This window comes from Somniosus microcephalus, chromosome 8 (genome assembly GCF_052327205.1).
Source record: "Somniosus microcephalus isolate GS21.2 chromosome 8, FLI_Smic_1.0, whole genome shotgun sequence".
NCBI lineage: Eukaryota > Metazoa > Chordata > Chondrichthyes > Squaliformes > Somniosidae > Somniosus > Somniosus microcephalus.
This window is the reverse complement of record NC_140994.1, coordinates 210,463,784-210,482,998: the sequence shown is the minus strand read 5'-3', so window position 1 is coordinate 210,482,998 and position 19,215 is coordinate 210,463,784.

Below are 19,215 nucleotides of genomic sequence, written 5' to 3'. Positions count from 1 at the left end.
CTACTCCGGCTCCTATCTTCTATGTTTCTATGTTTATGTTTCTACACTAATACTAATGCAGAGAGACCCTAATGCCCAGTGTAGAGAGACACTAATACCCAGTGTAGAGAGACCCTAATGCCCAGTGTAGAGAGACACTAATGCCCAGTGTAGAGAGACAATAATACCCAGTGTAGAGAGACACTAATACCCAGTGTAGGGAGACACTAATACCCAGTGTAGAAAGACACTAATACCCAGTGTAGAGAGACACTAATTCCCAGTGTAGAGAGAAAAAAATGCCCAGTGCATAGAGACACTAATACCCAGTGTAGAGAGACACTAATACCAATGTAGAGAGACACTAATACCCAGTGTAGAGAGACCCTAATGCCCAGTGTAGAGAGACACTAATGCCCAGTGTAGAGAGACAATAATACCCAGTGTAGAGAGACACTAATACCCAGTGTAGAGAGACACTAATACCAATGTAGAGAGACACGAATACCCAGTGTAGAGAGACCCTAATGCCCAGTGTAGAGAGACACTAATGCCCAGTGTAGAGAGACAATAATACCCAGTGTAGAGAGACCCTAATGCCCAGTGTAGAGAGACAATAATACCCAGTGTAGGGAGACACTAATACCCAGTGTAGAGAGACACTAATGCCCAGTGTAGAGAGACAATAATACCCAGTGTAGAGAGACCCTAATGCCCAGTGTAGAGAGACAATAATACCCAGTGTTGAGACACTAATACCCAGTGTTGAGACACTAATACCCAGGGTAGAGAGACACTAAAACCCAGTGTATAGAGACACTAATACCCAGTGCAGAGAGACACTAATACCCAGTGTATAGAGACACTAATACCCAGTGTAGAGAGACACTAATGCCCAGCGTAGTGAGAGCCTAATACCCAGTGTAGAGAGGCACTAATACCCAGTGTAGAGAGACATTAATACCCAGTGTAGAGAGACAATAATACCCAGTGTAGAGAGACACTAATATCCATTGTAGAGAGACACTAATGCCCAATGTAGAGACAAAAATACCCTGTGTACAGAGACACAATAACCCAGTGTAGAGACAAAAATACCAAGTGTAGAGTGACATTAATAGCTATTGTAGAGAGAAACTAATACGCAATGTAGAGAGATATTAATACCCAGTGTAGAGAGACACTAAAACCCAGTGTAGAGACAAAAATACCCACTGTAGAGAAACACTAATACCCAGTGTAGAGACACTAATACCCAGTGTAGAGACACTAATACCCAGTAATTAGCCACTTATTCCCAGTGTAGAGAGACACTAATACATAGTGCAGAGAGACACTAATACCCTGTGTAGAGAGACTAACACCCAGTGATTAGCCACTTATTCCCAGTGTAGAGAGACACTAATACCCTGTGTAGAGAGACGCTAATACCCACTGTAGAGAAACACTAATACCCAGTGTAGAATGAAACTAATAACCAGTGTAGAGAGACATTAATACCCAGTGTAGAGAGACAATAATCCCCAGTGTAGAGACACTAATACCCAGTGTAGAAACACATTAATACCCACTGTCGAGAGACATTAATGCCGAATGTAGAGAGACACTAATACCCAGTGTAGAAACACTAATACCCAATGTAGAGTGACACTAGTACCCAGTGTAGAGACCCTAATACCCAGTGTAGGGAGATACTATTAGCCAGTGTAGAGATACAATAATACCCCGTGCAGAGAGATACTAATACCCAGTGTGGAGAGACACTAATACCTGTAATTATCAGTAACATGTCATTCTAGAATGGTACACTAGGTGGAGCTTTAGAGCTGTACGTATATAAGAGTAGGCTACCCACAAGGCAGTAGTCAAGATGGATGCCTGCATGGATGCTGTACATAGTCCACATAGCTGAATAAATGACTAAGCACAAGCTAGCTGTTCATAATGAAAACGTCTAGTTATTAATGAACATAACATTGTAGCAGGATTGGTAAAATCTGCTGAATATTGTGAAACGCGACATGGAGAATTTGAAGCCACCGGAGGATTTGAAACTCATGGGGAATGTCGACTGCAATTGGCGGAATTTCAAACAACAATTCAAACTACATTGCTGCCATTGGATTTGGTACGATGCCAGACGCAAGGAAAACAGCGTTATTGCTCACGGTTGCAGGCCCACAGGCGATAGAGGTATTTAATACTTTTGTATTTGATCAAGAGCAGGACAGAAAAAAATTAGACGATGTGCTAAAGAAATTTGATACACATTGTTCTCCCAAAAAGAATGAAACCTATGAGAGATACGTGTTCTGTTCACGGACACAGCAGCAAAATGAGACTTTTGATAGCTTTGTGACCGATCTGAAACTGAAAGCACAGACATGAACAAGAATGGATGAACCTCAAAACAGTGCTGACAACCACACCTGTACTCACCTTCTTTGACCCAACAAAGAGAATCAAAGTGTCAACGGATGCATCAAAAGATGGCCTAGGCGCGGTCTTGCTACAAGCAGAGGGTGAAGATTAGAAGCCTGTTGCCTATGCCTCCAGGTCTATGACTGATTCTGAGTGTCGATACGCCCAGATTGAAAAGGAATGTCTAGGCTTGGTAGTTGGACTAGAAAAGTTCCATGGCTACATATATGGACTTCCCACCTGCACAGTTGAGACAGGCCAGTGCCCACTGGTTGCCATCATAAAAAAAAATCTGAATGAGATGTCTCCAAGGATACAACGACTCATGATGAAGCTGCAAAGATATGACTTTGAACTGATCTACACACCAGGCAAACGCATAGTGTTAGCAGATGCACTATCCCGAGCACCCACAATGAGTCATGTGAGCTCTACTGAAGAAGACGTGGATGTTCATGTGAGTATGGTCACTGCTGCGCTGCCCGTGTCAGACACAAAATCAAAGCAAATAGCAGAAGAAAGAGTAAAAGATCCAGTATTACAAACAGTAATAGAGAACATTCATCATGGTTGGCCAATAGGTACATGTCCAAAGTACTATCACATAAGGTCAGAATTGAGTGTCGCAAGTGGACTATTACTAAAACAGAACAGAATAGTCATTCCACAGGCTCTACGTCAAGACATGCTCAAAAGGATTCATGAGGGACACCTTGGAATTGAAAAATGCAAAAGGAGAGCAAGAGACACTGTTTATTGGCCTGGCATAAATAAGGACATTGAGAACCTACTGGAAATACTCAGCAGGCCAGGCAGCATCCATGGAGAGAGAAACAGAGTTAACATTTCAGGTCTGGGACCCTTCATCAGAACTGGAAAAAGCTGGAGATGTAACAGATATTAAGCAGGTGCAGAGACGGGGGGGGGGGGGCGGGGTTAGGAGGAGAGGAAGAAATAGAAAGAACATCCTGTACTTTTGTAAGAGGCAGGAAAGATAAAATGTTGCAAATGGGAATGGCAAAAATCATACTGCATGAAAAATGGGGGCAGGGATAATTATCTGAAATTGTTGAACTCAATGTTGAGTCCGGCAGGCTGCAAAGTGCCCAATCGAAAGATGAGGTGCTGTTCCTCAAGCTTACGTTGAGCTTCATTGGAACAATGCAATAGCCCGAGGACAGAGAGATCAGAGTGGGAGTGAAGCGGTGAATTAAAGTGGCAGGCGACCGGAAGCTCAGGGTCACCCTTACGGGCTGAACGGAGGTGTTCCGCAAAGCGGTCGCCCAATCTGCGTTTGGTATCCCCAATGTAGAGGAGACCGCATCGTGAGCAGCGATTACAGTATATTGAATTGCAAGAAGTACAAGTAAATTGCTGTTTCACCTGGAAGGGGTGTTTGGGGCCCTGGACAGTGGGAAGGGAGGAGGTAAAAGGGCATGTGTTGCATCTCCTGCGCTTGCACGGGAAGTTGCCAGGTGAAGGAGAAGGACTGTTGGGGGTGATTGAGGAGTGGACCAGGGTGTCGCGGAGGGAGCGGTCCCTTCGGAATGCTGAAAGGTGAGGTGAGGGGAAGATGTGTTTGGTGGTGGGATCACATTGGAGGTGGCGGAAATGGCGGAGGATGATCCGTTGAATGTGGAGGCTGGTGGGGTGAAAGGTGAGGACAAAGGGAGCATCCGCAGTATTTTGCTATTATATTAGTGTTTGGTTCACTGCCACCTCTCTTCTAGGAATGCCTACCTTGAAGAAGTTCTGCTCTTCTCTCCGACGGGAGTTCCGTTTATCTATTCAACCTTGTTCATCTTCATTGCTTTCAGTTTCCCTTCTCGTTTTTGACCAGGTAGCTGCCAAGACTCGGTTTCATAGCCACATCTCTTTCCTCAGTAACTGTCTCCGGTTCAGAGTTATTCCATGTGGATTCCAATTAAACTTCCACCCTTCATGTTTCGGATCCACCCAAGATTACAAATATCTCCTCGATATTCATCGTTCTTTGAACTACTGCTCTCGCCGCATCTTGAGATCCACGCTCAACGCCATGCGCCGCCACATGAACAACCTCGACCTCTCTCTTCAGCAGCACCGACGCACTCTATTTCAATGCTGTCTGGGTCCACAGTTCCATTTCATCCTTCGACTCATCCGAGGCTTCAACAAAAAACTTTTTTTCTTCCTTTCTGATGTCAAGGATCGCAAGCTCCATCAACTCGTGGACACCAACGCCCCCCCCAGAACCTTGTTCCCCGTTACTTTCCTCTGATCCGATCCCTTCTTCAAATCTCACCCCCTGCCGCGTTTTCACTATCCCCTCTGACCTTCCCCCCTCTGACCCCGAACGATCAGTCCTCAGCAAAGGCCTGAGCTTCATCCCCTTATGCCCCCATCTGAATGAATTTCGAGCTCGGCACGATGCTGAGCTCTTCTTCCGTCGCCTTCGTCTCCGTGCCCACTTCTCTGGCCAGGAGTCTTCCCCCCACACGGCTGATCCTTTCTCCCACTTTCTAAATTCTCGTTCTACTTGGACCCCTCCCTCTGGCCTCTTACCCTCTCTAGATCTTATCATTGCTAACTGCCGACGTGACATCGGCCGCCTCCATTTCTCTGCTCCCCTCACTCACTCCAACCTACCTCCCTCTGAACTTGCAGCACTCCATTCTCTCTGATCCAACCCTAACATTATCATTAAACCTGCTGATAAGGGTGGTGCTGTTGTTGTTTGGCGAACCGACCTCTACCATGCGGAAGCTGAACGCCAACTCTCCAACACTTCCTCCTACCTCCGCCTGGACCATGACCCCACTAGCAAACATCAAGCCATTGTTTCCAAGTGTGTCACTGACCTCATCTCCTCTGGAGATCTTCCCTCCATGGCCACCAACCTCATAGTCCCCCAACCCCGCACAGCCCGCTTCTACCTCCTTCCCAAGATCCACAAACAGGACTGCCCTGGTAGACCCATCGTTTCAGCCTGTTCTTGCCCCACGGAACTTATCTCTTCCTATCTCGACTCTATTTTTTCTCCCCTTGTCCAATCTCTTCCTACCTACATTCGTGACTCTTCCGACGCCCTCCGTCACTTTAACAGTTTCCAGTTTCCTGGCCCCAACTGTCTCCTTTTCACTATGGACGTCCAATCCCTCTACACCTCTATCCCCCACCAGGATGGCCTTCAGGCGCTCCGTTTCTTCCTTGAACAGAGGCCCAACCAGTCCCCATCCACCACCACCCTCCTCCGCCTGTCTGAACTTGTTCTCACTTTGAACAACTTCTCCTTTGACTCCACTCACTTCCTCCAAATTAAAGGTGTTGCTATGGGAACCCACATGGGCCCTAGCTATGCCTGCCTGTTCATGGGATATGTGGAACATTCTTTGTTCCAGTCCTACTCAGGTCCTTTCCCTCACCTCTTTTTCCGGTACATCGATGACTGTATTGGTGCTGTTTCCTGCTCTCGCCCTGAACTAGATAAGTTCATTCACTTTACTTCCAATTTCCACCCTTCCCTCACCTTCACATGGTCCATCTCCGACTCTTCCCTTCCCTTCCTTGACTTCTCCGTCTCCATTTCTGGCGATCGGCTTTCAACAAACATCCACTACAAACCCACCGACTCCCACAGCTACCTGGACTACACTTCCTCCCACCCCGCTTCCTGTAAGGACTCTATTCCATTCTCCCAGTTTCTCCATCTCCGCCGCGTCTGTTCTGACGATGCCACCTTCCATACTAGTGCTTCCGACATATCTTCCTTTTTCCTCAATCGAGGACTCCCCTCTACCGTGGTTGACACGGCCCTTGACCGTGTCCGTTCTATTTCCCGCACTTCTGCTCTCACCCCTGCCCCTCCCTCCCAGAACCACAATAGGGTTCCCCTTGTCCTCACCTTTCACCCCACCAGCCTCCACATTCAACGGATCATCCTCCGCCATTTCCGCCACCTCCAACGTGATCCCACCACCAAACACATCTTCCCCTCACCTCACCTTTCAGCATTCCGAAGGGACCGCTCCCTCCGCGACACCCTGGTCCACTCCTCAATCACCCCCAACAGCCCTTCTCCTTCACCTGGCACCTTCCCGTGCAAGCGCAGGAGATGCAACACATGCCCTTTTACCTCCTCCCTTCCCACTGTCCAGGGCCCCAAACACCCCTTCCAGGTGAAACAGCGATTTACTTGTACTTCTTGCAATTTAATATACTGTATTCGCTGCTCACGATGTGGTCTCCTCTACGTTGGGGAGACCTAACGCAGATTGGGCGACCGCTTTGCGGAACACCGCCGTTCAGTCCGTAAGGGTGACCCTGAGCTTCCGGTCGCCTGCCACTTTAATTCACCGATTCACTCCCACTCTGATCTCTCTGTCCTCGGGCTATTGCATTGTTCCAATGAAGCTCAACGTAAGCTTGAGGAACAGCACCTCATCTTTCGATTGGGCACTTTGCAGCCTGCCGGACTCAACATTGAGTTCAACAATTTCAGATAATTATCCCTGCCCCCATTTTTCATGCAGTATGATTTTTGCCATTCCCATTTGCAACATTTTATCTTTCCTGCCTCTTACAAAAGTACAGGATATTCTTTCTATTTCTTCCTCTCCTCCTAACCCCCCCACCCCTGTCTCTGCACCTGCTTAATATCTGTTACATCTCCAGCTTTATCCAGTTCTGATGAAGGGTCCCAGACCTGAAACGTTAACTCTGTTTCTCTCTCCACGGATGCTGCCTGGCCTGCTGAGTATTTCCAGCATTTTCTGTTGTTATTTCAGATTTCCAGCATCCGCAGTATTTTGCTATGACATTGAGAACCTGATAGGCAAATGTGAGACATGTCAGAAACACCAAAACAAACAAGCAAAGGAACCAATGACAGTAGCTGACATACCAACAGCACCATGGCAAAAGGTTGGTATGGACCTCTTTCATTTGAAAGTTAAAGACTATCTAATAGTGATTGACTACTATTCTAATTATCCTGAGATGGCGCTGCTCTCAAGCACATCAGCAAGCAGTGTTATAATGCATGCTAAATCCATCTTCGCCAGACATGGAATTCCCAGGATTGCCGTTAGCGACAATGGTCCGTGCTTCAAGTGTAAGGAGTGGCAACAGTTTGCAGCACAGTATGACTTTCAGCACATCAGATCCAGTCCTTTGTATGCTCAGTCAAATGGTAAGGCAGAAAAAGGCATTCAAGTTCTCAAACAGCTACTGAAGAAAGCAACAGAGAGCAAGTCTGATCCTTATCTCGCCCTGCTGAGCTACTGAGCCTCACCTTTAGTCTCTGGTTCTTCACCTGCTGAACTCCTAATGGGTCGCAAGTTGCATACCACGCTACCCTGCTCTGCAAGAGAAAAGCAGAGTAAGGAACTGAGACAGAGACTTCAACTGTTAAAGCTGAAACAGAAATCACACTATGACAAGTCATCCAAAACTCTGAAACCATTGACAAGGGATGATGTTGTCAGGATTGAGGATCCAGATGCATGGAACAGGAAAGCTACAGTTCTTGAGGAAGTAGGACCAAGGTCATACACTGTCAGAACTGAGGAAGGACAGATTCTCAGGAGGAACCGCCGTTCCCTCCTAAAAACACAAGAAACTATCCAAGAGCAAATCGATGACAATGCCGCAACTGAATCTTGTCACTCACCACCAGAACAATCTAACACAAACACACATACAGGCTCTCATGAAAACACATCAGACTTACCCGTGCTGAGAAGATCCACACGTGAAGTAAAGAAGCCTGATAGACTTAATCTTTGAGTATAAAGTAAAGCATTGAAAATGTGTTGACTGTTGTGAAAATGTTTATGATTATAGAGCACTAACAAAAGTGTTATTGACATCATCTTTATCGTTTTTCTTGAAAGTTGATTGATATTGGGCCAGAAATACGTGAACGGGGCTTGCCGCGCGTGCAAGCCCCGTATATGCACTTACCCGACGCTCCTGCCGATCACCTCCAGGGACACCTGGAATTGGTGTTTCAAAAAGAAGAATCCCAGGCAGCGTATGACGTCACGCCGCCCAGGAGTGCAGCCAGCGCGAAGCCTGGAGCGTGCAGTGCAAGTGAGACACGCCCCTTAAGGTCTCATTGTAGTAGGACACGCCCCCAATCTCTCCAAGCAGCTGCAGAGGACTTTGTAGTTACACAGCTGCAGGGAAAGTAAGTTATCTGCTATTTTATGAATGTTTTGTGAACTTTTATAAAATTTTAAAAACGTTTACATTATTTTGAAGAATCTGAAGTAGTTTTAAACAGAATTAAAGCAATTTAAAGACTTTTAAAAGCCCTAAAAGAATTTTTTTAATTCCATGTATTTATTTAGCAATGTCATCGTCATACGTGTCTTCACACTGTTCCCTTTGGGGAACTGTATGAAGTGGTGGAAGGATTTATGGCCATGATTAACGCTCATTCCGTGACCGTAACCATCTTTGAACCAGCCATTAGGGCGGTTAGTCCTATGGCGGGAGGGTTTTACAGGCTCCCATAAGCTATACAAGGAGGGGGGGCCACCCACACCCACGGACGCAAATATCCCACTGGATGTCAACCCAGAATTTAGAGCCGGAGCTCCGACTCCACTTGCCGGGACTGTCTGGAGCGGGGTTCGAAACCCTACCCTGATCTGGCCCAGCGGCGGGGATCCTACCGCTATGCCAAAGGCCCAATCCGATTAGCAACGTGAAATGGCTGGAATGAGCACAGTTCACGGCATTAAAAGAACTCACAATTGAACTGATGATGACCTCAGCAATCTCCTCAAGGAGGTGGAGGCGCAGCGCCTGCTCATCATTGGTAATGAGAAGTCAAAGGCGCCGCAAAAAGGGCAGATGATAGCTTGGTCTTTCAAGTGGCAGCATAGGGCTCCAGTCACAGGGAGGGAAAAGGCACAGGAAACGTATGGGTGTCACCTTTTGTGCGGAGTGGGCCTTTTCCGTAGCAGTAAGCATCCCCGCCGCTGGGCCAGAAGGAGTAGGGTTTCGAACCCCACTCCAGACAGTCCCGGCAAGTGGAGTCGGAGCTCCAACTATAAATTCTGGGTGGACATCCAGCGGGATACTTGCGTCCGTGGGTGTGGGTGGCCCCCCCCCCGTCAGATGGGTTGTGGGAGCCCGTAAAACCCTCACGCCATAGGACTAACCACCCTAATGGCTGGTTCAAAGATGGTTACGGTCACGGAATGAGCGTTAATCATGGCCATAAATCCTTCCACCACTTCATACAGTTCCCGAAAGGGAATAGTGTGAGGATATGTACGACGATGACCTCTTGCGCAATGCACCTCCTTGGACCCTCAGTCGCAGATGCGAGGGGGCAAATCGTGCAATTGTTAAATTTTTCATTTTTTTTTACATGTAAAATGTTGGCCCAGTAATTCCCTTCCAAATGCGCGAGTACGGTCGGGGTACTTACGCGTCTGGCTGCAGGAAATGCCAGTTTTCAGCATGCACAGCGCATGTGGGGAAAACCGGCATTTCCTGTCCTCTGAACGAAGGGGTTCAGAGGCAAAACGCGTGCGCAGTAAAATTCGCCGCTTTCATTCATGATTTCAGTGAGGTCAAGTCCTTACAACTTACACATGAAAAAAGCATGGGTACAGTTGCTCCAGAGGCTGCGGAGGAAGATATTTCTTATCGTGGAGCTTCTGAAAGTATGTATGTCTGTATATATTCCTTTGCGTGTTATGTATATATTCCTTTACTTATGTGTATGAATGTATTATTTAATTATGACTTTCAGGGAAAGTAACTTATTGGAAAATCATAATTAAAAACATACATTCATACACATTAGTAAAGGAATATAAAACATACATACATATACGTAAAAGAATATATGCGGACATACATACATAATTACTTATTACTGATGAAAAGTTTGTTTCTTAAAAGTGCTGGAAATGTTACATTACTCATTTTAGAACACTCATTTTCACATTCCATTCACACAGCCACAATTGCTCCTTCTACCTACCGTTCTGAAAACCCGTTTAAAAAAAAAAATTTAAACTTTAAAACTTACTTAAAATTTCTTGAAATAACTTCCCTCCCTTTCCCAAACAAAAATATTGCCTTTCAGAAGCTCCACGATAAAATATATCTTCCTCCGCAGCCTTGGAACAACTTTACACCTGCTTTTTTCAAGTGTAACTTGTAAGGACTTACCCTCACTGAATCCATGAATGAAATCTACGAAGTTCACTGCGCAAGCGCTGCCTGTGCAGTCGCACGCGCTGTGCCTATGAACCCCTTCGTTCCGAGGTCTGGAAATGCCGGCGTTCCCCGCATGCGCTGTTCATGCTGAACGCCGGCATTTCCAACGGCCAGATGCGTGAGTACCCCGACCGTACTCACGCCTTTGGTCACGAATTTCTGGCCCATTGATTTTGTTTAACCTCAAAGAAAGGGGGATGTAATGATCAGTAACATGTCATTTTGAATGGTACACTAGGTGGAGCTGTAGAGCTGTATGTATATAAGAGCAGGTTACCCACAAGGCAGTAGTCAAGATGGATGCCTGCATGGATGCTGCATATAGTCCACATGGCTGAATAAATGACTAAGCACAAGCTAGCTGTTCATACTGAAAACGTCTAGTTATTAATGAACATAACAATACCTAGTGCAGAGGCACTAATACCCAGTGTAGGGAGACACTAATACCCAGTGTAGAGAGACACTAATACCCAGTGTAGAGAGACACTATTACCCAGTGTAGAGAGAAAAAAATGCCCAGTGCATAGAGACACTAATACCAATGTAGAGAGACACTAATGCCCAGTGTAGAGAGACCCTAATGCCCAGTGTAGAGAGACAATAATACCCAGTGTAGGGAGACACTAATACCCAGTGAAGGGAGACACTAATACCCAGTGTAGAGAGACACTAATACCCAGTGTAGAGAGAAACTAATACCCAGTGTAGAGAGAAAAAAATGCCCAGTGCATAGAGACACTAATACCAATGTAGAGAGACACTAATGCCCAGTGTAGAGAGACGCTAATGCCCAGTGTAGAGAGACACTAATATCCAGTGCAGGGAGACACTAATACCCAGTGAAGGGAGACACTAATATCCAGTGTAGAGAGACACTAATGCCCAGTGCAGAGAGACCCTAATGCCCAGTGTAGAGAGACAATAATACCCAGTGTAGGGAGACACTAATACCCAGTGAAGGGAGACACTAATGCCCAGTGTAGTGAGACTCTAATACTCAGTGCAGAGAGACTCTAATACGCAGAGTAGAGAAACACTAATACGCAGTGTAGAGAGGAACTAATACACAGTTTTGAGACACTAATGCCCAGTGTAGAGACAGTAGTACGCAGTGTAGTGAGACCCTAATACCCAGTGCAGAGAGACACAAATACCCAGCGTAGAGAGACACTAATACCCAGTGTATAGAGACACTAATACCCAGTGTAGAGAGACATTAACAGCTAGTGTAGAGACACTAATACCCAGTGTAGAGAGACACAAAAACCCAGTGTGGAGACAAAAATATCCAGTGTAGAGAGATACTAATACCCAGTGTAGAGACACTAATAGCTAATGAATAGCCACTTATACCCAGTGTAGAGAGACACTAATACCCAGTGTAGAGAGACATTAATACCGAGTGTAGAGAGACACTAAGACCCAGTGTAGAGAGACACTAATACCCAGTGTAGTGAGACATAAATACGTAGTGTAGAGGGACACAAATACCCAGTGTAGAGAGACAATAATACCCAATGTAGAGAGACACTAATACCCAGTGTAAAGACACTAATACCCAGTGTAGAGAGACACTATTACCCAGTGTAGAGAGACACAAATACCCAGTGTAGAGAGACAATAATACCCAATGTAGAGAGACACTAATACCCAGTGTAGAGAGACACTAATACCCAGTGTAGTGAGACATAAATACGCAGTGTAGAGAGACACAAATACCCAGTGTAGAGAGACAATAATACCAATGTAGAGAGACACTAATACCCAGTGTAGAGAGACACTAATACCCAGTGTAGTGAGACATAAATACGCAGTGTAGAGAGACACAAATACCCAGTGTAGAGAGACAATAATACCCAATGTAGAGAGACACTAATACCCAGTGTAAAGACACTAATACCCAGTGTAGAGAGACACTATTACCCAGTGTAGATAGACACGAAGACCCAGTGTAGAGAGACACTAATACCCAGTGCAGAGAGGCAGTAATAGCCAATGTGGAGTGACCCTAATACCCAGTGTAGAGCCACTAATACCCAGTGTCTAGAGACACTAATACCCAGTGTAGAGAGTCACAAATACCCAGTGTTGAGACTATAATACCCAGTGTATAGACAGTAATACCCAATGCAGAGAAACAATAATACCCAGTGTAGGGAGTCACTAATACCCAGTGTTGAGACACTAATACCCAGTGTAGAGAGAGTAATACCCAGTGTAGGGAGACACTAATACCCAGTGTAGAGAGACACTAATATCCAGTGTAGAGAGACATTAACACCCAGTGTAGAGAGACAGTAATACCCAATGCATAGAGGCACTAATACCCAGTGTTGAGACACTAATACCCAGTGTAGAGAGAGTAATACCCAGTTTAGGGAGACAGTAATACCCAGTGTAGAGACATTAATACCCAGTTTAGTGAGACAATAATACCCAGTGTAGAGAGACACTAATACCCAGTGTAGAGAGACCCAATACCCAGTGTAGAGAGACAATAATACCCAGTGTAGGGAGACAATAATACCCAGTGAAGAGAGACACTAATGCTCAGTGTAGAGAGACACTAATACCCAGTGCAGAGACACTAATACCCAGTGTAGAGAGACACTGATACCAGTGTAGAGAGACACTAATACCCAGTGTAGAGAGACACTAATACCCAGTGTAGAGCGACACTAATACCCAGTGTATGGAGACACTAAAACCCAGTGTAGGGAGACATTAATAACCGGTGAAGAGAGACACTAATACCCAGTGTGAAGACACTGATGCCCAGTGTAGAGACACTAATACCCAGTGTAGAGACTCTAATACCCAGTGTAGTGAGACAATAATACCCAGTGTAGAGAGACACTAACACCTAGTGTAGAGACACTAATACCTAGTGTAGAGAGACACTAAAACCCAGTGTAGAGAGACGCTAATACCGAGTGTAGAGAAACACTAAGACCCAGTGTAGAGAGACACTATATACCCAGTGTAGAGAGACACTAATACACAATATATTGAGACACTAATACCCAGTGTAGAGAGACACTAATACCCAGTGTAGAGAGACACAAATACCCAGTGTAGAGAGACACAAATACCCAGTGTAGAGAGACAATAATACCCAATGTAGAGAGACACTAGTACCCAGTGTAGAGAGACACTATTACCCAGTGTAGAGAGACACAAAGACCCAGTGTAGAGAGACACTAATACCCAGTGTAGAGAGACACTAATACCCAGTGTAGATAGAGTCTAATACCCAGTGTAGAGAGACACTAATACCCAGTGTAGAGAGGCAGTAATAGCCAGTGAAGAGTGACCCTAATACCCAGTGAAGAGCCACTAATACCCAGTGTATAGAGACACTAATACCCAGTGTAGAGAGTCACAAATACCCAGTGTTGAGACAATAATACCCAGTGTAGAGAGAGTAATACCCAGTGTTGAGAGATACTAATTCCCAGTGTAGAGAGACACTAATACCCAGCGTAGAGACACAAATACCCAGTGTAGGGAGACACTAATACCCAGAGTAGAGAGACACTAATGCCCAGTGTAGTGAGACACTAATACCCAGAGTAGAGAGACACTAATACCCAGTGTAGTGAGACACTAATACTCAGTGTAGAGAGACACTAATACCCAGTGTAGTGAGACACTAATACTCAGTGTAGAGAGACACTAATACCCAGTGTAGAGAGACACTAATACCCAGTGTAGAGAGACACTAATACCCAGTGTAGAGAGGCACTAATACCCAGTGTTGAGACACTAATACCCAGTGTAGAGAGAGTAATACCCAGTGTAGGGAGACAGTAAGACCCAGTGTAGAGAGACATTAATACCCAGTTTAGTGAGACAATAATACCCAGTGTAGAGAGACACTAATACCCAGTGTAGAGAGACCCTAATACCCAGTGAAGAGAGGCACTAATGCCCAGTGTTGAGAGACACTAATACCCAGTGCAGAGACACTAATACCCAGTGTAGAGAGACACTAATAAGAACATAAGAACATAAGAAATAGGAGCAGGAGTAGGCCAATCGGCCCCTCGAGCCTGCTCTGCCATTCAATAAGATCATGGCTGATCTGATCCTAACCGCCAATCTACTATCACAGAACCATCTCCTGAATCTAACAGAATTAGACACACGAAATAGGAGCAGGTTCAGGCTACACGGCCCCTGGGCCCGCTCCGCTACCCACAGGGCCATGACCGATCCGAACCTAGACTCATATCCAAATTCCTGCCCGCTCCCCATAACCCTTAATTCCCTTTACTTCTAGGAAACTGTCTATTTCTGTTTTAAATTTATGTAATGATGTAGCTTCTACAGCTTTTTGGGGCAGAATTTCCATGGACCTACCACCCTCTGAGTGAAGTAGTTCCTCCTCATCTCAGTTTTGAAAGAGCAGCCCCTTATTCTAAGGCTATGCCCCCTAGTTCTAGTTTCACCCATCATTGGGAACATCTTCCCCGCATCCACCCAATCCAACCCCTTCACAATCTTATATGTTTCAATAAGATCGCCTCTCATTCTTCTGAAGTCCAATGAGTAGAGTCCCAATCTACTCAACCTCTCCTCATATGTCCATCCCCTCATCCCTGGGATTAACCGAGTGAACCTTCTTTGTACTGACTCGAGAGCAAGTATGTCCTTTCTTAAGTATGGACACCAAAACTGTATGCAGTATTCCAGGTGCGGTCTCACCAATACCTTGTACAACTGACGCAATACCTCCCTATTTTTATATTCTATCCCCCTAGCAATGAAAGCCAACATTCCATTGGCCTTCTTAATCACTTGCTGCACCTGCATACTAACCTTTTGAGTTTCGTGCACCAGGACCCCCAGATCCCTTTGTACTTCAGTACTTTCCAGTTTCTTGCCATTAAGATAATAACTTGCTCTACGATTTTTCCTGCCAAAGTGCATAACCTCACACTTTCCAGTATTGTATTCCATCTGCCAAATCTCTGCCCACTTACTTAGCCTGTCGATGTCCCCTTGCAGGTTTGTTATGTCCTCCTCACTCACTACTTTCCCTCCCATCTTAGTATCATCTGCAAACTTTGATATGTTACACTCGGTCCCCACCTCCAAATCGTTAATATAGATTGTAAAGAGTTGGGGACCCAGCACTGACCCCTGCGGAACACCACTAGTTACTAATTGCCAGTCTGAGAATGAACCATTTATCCCAACTCTCTGCCTTCTGTTAGATAGCCAATCCTCTATCCATGCCAGAATATTACCCCCAATCCCGTGATTTTTTATCTTAAGCAATAATATTTTGTGTGGCACCTTGTCAAATGCCTTTTGGAAGTCTAAATACACTGGCCTAGAAATTCAGTGCCCTTAGCGCCGATTTTGCGGCGCTAGAGGGCCTAGCGCTGCGATTGGCGCCGGCGCCTAAATTGCCTGGGGCCCTTCCGCCACGGTAGACCAGTAGCGCTGCGCCGGCACCGATGACGTCATCGGTGTGCGCAGCGTCCCGGTTGCCATGCCGACGGGCCCCAGCGCCGAAATTCAGTTGCGGCCGCCTCGCCCGTGGCAGCCGCAACTAAGACTCTGGCAACAGAGTCCAACATGTTTTTGCGCCGGCGCATTAAAGGCCCCGCGGTGGCCGGCCGCTTTCCCGCCGGCCGCCTGGCCGCAGCTCCCTCCCCGGACTTCCCCCCCCCACCCCCCCCCCCGGAACAGAAGCAAGCCCGGCACTTGTCCGAGGTGCCGGGCTCATTTTTAAAAAGATTTTCGCGGGCCGCGGCCGGGTGCAGGCAGCTCCTCCTTAAGGGAAGGAGGAGGCCTGCACTTCCCGAACCTGCCGCACCGCAGCGGGCGCCGCAGCGCCGGAATAGCGCTGAAATTCAGCGCGTTGCGCCAGTTTTCAGGCGCAAACAGCTCTCAGCAGCGCCGGCAGCCGTTTGGGCACAGAACTATTGAATTTTGGGCCCGACCAGCGCGACTTAGCTCCGGCACTAACTTCCGGCGCTAAAGCCCTGGCTGTGCCAGAACTCAATTTCTAGGCCACTACGTCCACTGGTTCCCCTTTATCCACCCTATACGTTATTTCCTCAAAGAACTCCAGCAAATTTGTCAAACATGACTTCCCCTTCATAAAACCATGCTGACTTTGTCCTATTAAATTATGATTATCCAAATGTCCTGTTTCTCCTTAATAATGGACTCCAAAATTTTACCTACCACAGATGTTAGGCTAACCGGTCTATAGTTTCCAGCCTTCTGTCTACTGCCCTTTTTAAATAAGGGTGTTACATTAGCAGTTTTCCAGTCTGCCGGGACCTTTGCCGAGTCCAGGGAGTTTTGGAAAATTATTACCAATGCATCCACAATCCCTACCGCCACTTCCCTCAAGACCCTAGGATGTAAGCCATCAGGTCCAGGTGATTTATCTGCCTTGAGTCCCATTATTTTACCGAGTACCACTTCCTTAGTGATTTTGATCGTGTTTAGCTCCTCACCCCCTTTAGCCCCCTGTTTGTCCAGTGTTGGGATATTCTTAGTGTCTTCTACTGTAAAGACTGATGTAAAATATTCATTCAGTGTTTTTGCCATCTCCATATTTCCCACCATTAATTTCCCGGTCTCATCCTCTAAGGGACCAACATTTACTTTAGCCACCCTTTTTCTTTTTATATAACTATAAAAACTCTTACTATCTGTTTTTATATTTTTTGCTAATTTACTTTCATAATCTATCTTCCCTTTCTTAATCAATCTTTTTGTTATTTTTTGCTGTCTTTTAAAGTTTTCCCAATCCTCTATCCTCCCACTAGATTTGGCTACCTTATATGCCCTTGTTTTTAGTCGAATACTATCCTTAATTTCTTTACTTAGCCACGGATGGCTGTCTTTTCTTTTACACCCTTTTCTTCTCAGTGGAATATATTTTTTTTGGAAGTTGTTAAATAACTCCTTAAATGTACACCACTGATCATGTATCGTCTTACCCTTTAATCCCCAGTGTAGAGCGACACTAATACCCAGTGTAGGGAGACACTAATACCCAGTGTAGAGAGACACTAAAACCCAGTGTAGAGAGACACTAATACCCAGTGTAAAGACTCTAATACCCAGTGTAGAGAGACACTAATCCCCAGTGTAGAGAGACACTAATACCCAGTGTAGGGAGACAGTACTACCCAGTGTAGAGACATTAATACTCAGTTTAAAGACACTAATACCCAGTGTAGAGAAACACTAAAACCCAGTGTAGAGAGACACTAATACCCAGTGTAGAGAGACACTAATACCCAGTGTAGAGAGACACTAATACCCAGTGTAGAGTCACTAATACCCAGTGTAGAGAGACCCTAATACCCAGTGTAGAGACACTAATACCCAGTGTAGAGAGACACTAATACCCAGTGTAGAGAGACACTAATACCCAGTGTAGAGACACTAATACCCAGTGTAGAGACACTAATACCCAGTGTAGAGACACTAATACCCAGTGTAGAGAGACACTAATACCCAGTGTAGAGAGACACTAATACCCAGTGTAGAGACACTAATACCCAGTGTAGAGAGGCACTAAAACACAGTGTCAGATGGGCACTTATACTCAGTGCAGAATTATTTTGAGATTGACGTCGCTCCAAACTGGCATGCCTGGTAATGGGAAATTGACATCAAGTTTTTGCATGACAAACTTGATAATCTGAGCCAGGAAATGATGATTAACCAATCCAGCCTGCCTCAATCGTGGGACTTGTAAGGTAGATAACAACAACTTGCATTTATATAATACCTTTAACATAGTAAAATATTCGAAGGCACTTCACAGGATCGTTAACAGACAAAATTTGATAGCGAGCCACATAAGGAGCTGTTAGATCAGGGGACAAAAGGCTTGGTCAAAGAGGTAGGTTTTTACAGAGCTTCTTGGAGGAGAGATAGAGGCAGAGAGTTTTAGTAAGGGAATTCCAGGTTTGGGGTCTGGACAGCTGAAGGCACATTCACCAATGGTGAGGCAAACGATATTGTGGATGTTCAAGAGGCCAGAATTGGAGGAACGCACATTTCTTGGAGGTTTGTAGAGCAGGAGGAGATTACAGAAATGGAGAGGAGCGAGGTAATGGAGGGATTTGAACACAATGATGAGAATTTTAAATTTGAAACATTCCTGGACCAGGAGTCAATGTAGGTTAGTGAGCTTAGGGGAGATGGGAGAATGGGATGGTGCAAGTTAGGAAATGGGCAGCAGAGTTTTGGATGAGTCCATTCCACTTAGCTCCACATTTCTTTCCAAACTTAGTCAACGTACTGGACAAACATCAAGAAGCTTATCAATAGTCTGTGCTGATAGGCTGTTTAGTTTTAATTGGTTAAACTCTAGTAGTACCTCTATTCACATTTTAACATATCTGAGCCTCGGTTCTTGCCAACTGACACATAATAGTATCTCTCAACATAAATAGGTTTAGCTCACCTTTACAGTGAGGCTGGCATCAACAAATAACCAATTAAAAAAGAAGAAAAGACACAACTTTGAAGAAAAAAAGTGAAAAGATTAAATGGGGAGGGAAAATAAAATAAATGCAGAAATAGTGTTCTTCAAATAATTACAAG